This window comes from Haliotis rufescens, unplaced genomic scaffold (genome assembly GCF_023055435.1).
Source record: "Haliotis rufescens isolate VD_foot unplaced genomic scaffold, xgHalRufe1.0.p SCAF_15, whole genome shotgun sequence".
Lineage (NCBI taxonomy): Eukaryota > Metazoa > Mollusca > Gastropoda > Lepetellida > Haliotidae > Haliotis > Haliotis rufescens.
The window spans coordinates 642501-648383 of record NW_025963835.1 but is presented as its reverse complement, the minus strand read 5'-3'; positions in this window follow the sequence as shown (position 1 = coordinate 648383).

Sequence of the window (5883 nt, the reverse complement as noted above, 5' to 3'; positions counted from 1 at the left end):
TTTAAACCGCATATGTTCAGGTATAGTATCTACATGCTAATATACAGTTTTATTATATACTTCAGTGTTAAAGACTGAGGTTTCCGAACTTCAGAAAAGTGATTTTTTCATTGCAGTGAACATAACACTTAATATTTCACTGCAGTGAACATAACACTTGATATTTCACTGCTGTGAACATAACACTTTGACGGAACTATTGTCATACAAGAGTTGCCTCCCTGTAAATTGTCTCCCTTTATCGTAAGTGTCTGGCCCGTACACGTCTTTTTAACAACAATTCCACATTGACAAGGCAAAATGATGGTCAATTATGGCGTTAATATCGCTTCTGGGCGTTTGTTATTTTCTCGAAAATGTTTCGTTATAAACTGCAAATTTCTCATTTAACTCGTCAATCGAGACTCTGTTTTTCGCAAAGTGCCATTTTTGTTTCTTGACTGGTGTGTATTCTTTCGCTTCCAACAGCGTTCTCGTAGTTTCAAGAATATTTTTTGTTTTTGCAGTTGAAACATGATATTTTTGTGTGTTTATGTACGGTTATATATATTTACTGCTTAATGTATATGCATCTATAACATCTTACTCCTTAATTTTCATATACATTGACAATGCTTAGGTGCAGTTACTTACTGTTAACCATGTGTACAATTTCTATTCTAACGGGCGTTGATTGATAAGTTCAAAGCCTAGGAATTGCGTAATAGTGAAATCCTCTTTACGAACATTACATGATGACATAGAGACATATAAAAACTCAATTGTTTTCGCTGTGAAAATAACAGGGTTCTGGGACCTTAGGGAAATGGACAAACTTGAGGAATGTGCAGTAACTTGCTAAAACACGCCATCCATGAAGCTATGAGTACAACACTAGGGAAGGATGCCCCTTGCTATGATTTCATAAAGAGACAGGCAAGCCCCTTGAAGACAACACCAGTCCCGGAAGGCCTGTAGCGTCAGCAACTCCAGACAGCGTCAGATTTCTAGTTCAGTAGGCATTTTCCAGGAGAGTGTACATTCCATTATAACAGGAACTTTGGCAATGAAGAAAGTATCAACTCTTTGGGTTCTGACATCTGATAAAAAAAAACGCACAAGGCACCACATGTCTCGTGATAATCTAGCTCTGTTTGAAGCTGATCCAGAACGGTTCTTGCAAAGATTTGTGACTATGGATGAAACCTCAGAGTGGGTACCCCGTTTCAAGCCTGAGTCCATAATCGAAACAGTGGAAGCATTTGACAGCACAGCCACCAAAAAAGGCAAAGACTGTCCCATCAGCTGGAAAAGGTTATGGCCTCAGTGTTCTGGGATGCCGATGGTGTCATCATGGTGAACTATCTTCCAAAGAAGGCACAGCCACCAAAGAAGGCAAAGACTGTCCCATCAGCTGGAAAGGTTATGGCCTCAGTGTTCTGGGATGCCGATGGTGTCATCATGGTGGACTATCTTAAAAAAGGCCAGACAATACACAGAGCATATTACGCTGCACTTTTGAGGGTATAACGGGATGAAATTATCGCTAAGAGACGTGGGAGGCTGAGAAAAGATTACTGTTCTATCAGGAAAATGCGCCAGTGCACAAATAAATTCCGTGGCTACAATCCACGAATGTGGCTTTGAACTCCTTTAGTACCAATAGTATTCTCCTGATCTGGCTCCGTCCCAAACTTGAAGAACCCTCCGGCCGTGACACATTTCGAGTCGAACGATGACTTCATAGCAGCTGTGGAGAACCTTTTGGGCATCCAAGAGAAGATATCCGCGAAACTGGAATAAAATCCCTCCAACATCGTTGGCAGCGTGTATCAATATGGAAGGGGTTTACGTTGAAAAATCAATTTAATCTCTTTAGGTCAACACTCTCTTATCAATCACCCATCGTACATTGGTTCTTTTTCAAAGTAAGTTTTCAAATCTGTTGTTTTTTTCACTTCATCTTATAGAGATATTTTAAAGATATACTGGGAAATGTTACGTCATCACCTATTTCGAGAAGGTACTGGTGGCCCAATATCCTAAGCCATGACAATTCGCTGTACAGAGTTGTGTCCCTTAGGCGTACCAGAAACTGCTTCTCCCTCGTTATGGTCCCTGATTTGTCGGCGCCATACCTGTGCTCGTGAGTAATAAGCCTCTCGATCTCATTAAAATCAGACACCTCCACAGAAGTTTGTGTCAAGTGAACCCTGAGCGAACGTTGGCCGCCCAATCATAATGAAGGATACGTGGATTCTTAAGCCAATGAGATGTCAGCTTTCTAAAAGGATTCGGCTTCGTTTTTTTACCACCACGTTTCGAAAATTCTGATTCTAGAGGCCGAAGTGGGGAACGTTACCGAGATTCTGTACTTAAGATGAAAGCACGTGTATGTTATGGATCAACATAATTTTTTTTATCAGAGAGTCCAAAGTGACCCAGAATCCGATATTTTTCAAAAAACTTCAAATATGTCGATTTGTTATCAAAGCCATAGTTGTCATTCAGGTCAAAATTCGACAATATTTTACTGTCTTTAATTCTATTTTCTGTACAGTGCAATGACCCTTCTTATAGAGAACAAATTGTCGAGTTATTAAAGAAACGTGAAAGATGGAAGAAAAAGTAAAAGCATATGTAAGGGTATCTAGGACAACAGATACCCACAATGGTAGTCGAAATGCGTCCTACATCATCACTCGTTACGTGGAAAACATCACTGTCTTGTTTGTGGAAGTATACAGATTCAAATAAACGAATATGTGGATGACTAATCCTCCCTCATGGTTCAGGGCGTCCAGTAACAGGTTAATTGGTGTTGCCCTCATCTAAAAAAATTCTTCATCAAATCTTCAGGTGTGAGTATAGAGCATAATCCTGGCAAATACTTAATTTGGTTTAGCCCAGGACAAGGTATGACAAGGGTCATTTGTGAAATGAGCGAATGTTTAGAAATTGTCATGATGTTCATAGCTGTGTTCATGCGAATATAAATTAGACTTTGTTCTTTTGGACAATTGCATGTTTAACAACAAACGTTTATGCACAATAAAGATGCTTTATCCATAACAATACTCCATGTCATGTTTACACCGAACGTCTAATAAATGCCTAAATAACTCGCATACATTACCTTGTACCCACTCTCCTATAATGTCCATAAAGTCCTTCTTAGCTGAGACCGCCTCCGTGGTCTAGTGGTAGAGCGTCCGCCCGGAGAGCGGAAGGTCGGGGTTCGATCCCCGGCCGCGTCATACCAAAATACGTTTAATGATGGTACTTGTTGTTACCCTGTCTGGCGGCGCTCGGGGGCTTTCTGGTCTGCTCGAAGTCAGGACTAGTACACACAGCCACACACACGCATACACGGGCATGCACGTTAAACCCCATTTCACCTCACATCACCTTCTTAACTGAATAAAGGGGCGGTCGGGTATCCTAGTGGTTAAACCGTTCGCTCGTCACGCCGAAGACCCGGGTTCGATTCCCGACATGGGTACAATGTGTGAAGCCCTTTCCTGGTGTCCCCCCGCCGTGATATTGCTGGAATATTGCTTAAAGCGGCGTAAAACCATACTCACTCACTCACTGAACTGAATAACGGCAATCTTATCACAACTGGCTCCACCATGGATATATATATCTAGATACAGATATATGTATCTGATAATAACTAGCTCCATCTGTATGTGTGTATATAACATGTATCCCCACCCTGCTATTCACCTGATGAAGGACCCGTTAAGATCCGCGTTAAAACTGGTCTTCAGCAACCCATGCTTGCCGGGATCGAGTTGCCAGACTCGCTGACTTGGTAGATGCATGTCATCGTATCCCAATACATCAAGTGTGACGGGCGAACGCTTTAACCACAAGGCTGCGACAACGCTCACATTTCCGGTGGAGGTCTAGTTGTGTAATTATTGACCTGGGTGAAATAGAGACAGGGTTTATGTGTAATGAACTGACTTCATCAACATCAACAAATTGAGCTGGATAGCAATTGTGTTTTGATCGATTTTAACGATTTCAATCAAATCTCCTTGACAACCAATTGGCTCCCATTTAGCATACGCTATGGTATCGCCGTTGATGTGTGTATGACATGCGGTATTTCCGTCATCGTGTTCTTTGTTTCCTCTACTTTCATCCAGCTCCATGACGGCGACCTACATATAATCGTGTCTGGACTAGACAATCCAGTGATTCCGATTATTTGCCTCCGTGGTCTAGTGGTAGAGTGTCTATACCTGTTGTTACCCTGTCTGGCGCTCGGCATTAAGGGGCAAAAACAAGGACTTGTCGCATCGGAGTCACTACGGAGTCTGAATGGGGTATCTACCGGGTATGTTAAACTGCGGCATGGTATCTCAGTGGGCTAGCACTATAAAATCGGCATCAGTTCGGACTAGTAAAAACACACACACACACACACACATACGCAAGCACGCGCTTCACCTCACCAATACCGTCGGGGTACACGTCAGCGAACCTGACCACACGTTCAATTGACTGTACAATGGTGGTCCTAGAAGACGTATTCTATCCAGGATCTTAAGACCCACTATATATTGAACCCTTGCTTGAAGTTCTAGGTATTGCAAATACCTCATGTTCAGTCACGTTACAGATGCTTACATATCTCACCAGGGGGCACGGGTGGCCCAGTCGTCTAAGGCGCCGCGATTCGCTGTGCAGTGTTGCGTCCCTTGGGCACGCCAGAGACCTATGATTGTGGGTTCGAATCCCGGTTCGCCCCGATTATGTTTCTAGGTTTGTCAGCACCATACCCGTGCTCGTGGGTTTCACCGAAGTTTCCTCCCACATTAAGCTGACACGCCGCGATATAACTGGAATACTGTTAAAAGCTGCGTTAAACCCAACTCACTCACACTCACTCACATATCACACCTGGGACTTGAAACACGAACGAATTCAGCCCTTTTGTAAATACATTGGTAAAAAGAATTCTTATATTTTGTATGTCCAATCATATGATATAGATATATACAGACCAGACATGATATTTTGACATTATGAATACGAAGGATATATTTAGATTGTCAAGTTGTTAAAGATCAAAAGAACAGATTAAACCATACTGATATTTAACGGTTTTCGGCGTGTGTTTAGTTCTGGTCGATGAATTATGTATATTACCAACCTATACCCCCTGCATTTAATATCAAATAACAAGGGCGGAACACTACCGCATATTCAGAAGCCCGTGAAAGATATATTACAGCAGATAGAGATTCAATGTAATCACTGTATTAAACAAGCAAAACACGTGTTTTATTGGACCCGCTCATGTCTCATCACGCTCGTACAGCAGGCGCTGTTTAAAGAGACTCCTCAGAAAACTAATTCCCACAACACAGATAACACTACAACCCCACCGATATCGTATTAACCCTAAATCCACCAGGGTTCCATTCTACTAAGTGATCTCAGCGCTACGACTATCGTAAGCCTGTGTTAACCAGATACCATATACCGAGTAAATGGTTTCTGAGTTAACGTTTTGCTGATACCATCTTAGCGCTACGATCGCATAATTGAACGGCCCAGGAGAGGCAACCATCGCTAAGAAACCGACCATTTTAGATTTTGAGTGAGTGAGTATGGTTTTACGCCGCTTTTGGCAATATTATCCAGCAATATCACGGCGGGGGACACCGGAAATGGGCTTCACACATTGTACCCATGTCGGGAATCGAACCCGGGTCTTCGGCGTGACGAGCTAACGCTTTAACCACTAGGCTACCCGACCGCCCCTTTAGATTTTGATGGAGTATGGGAGGTGGGCTTAGTGTCTTTATAACGGTCGGTCGGAGGAGGTTTATATAATTTTTAAAATAGAAGCTTAAATCAATAAGCTTTGATGCAATCCCTGTTATA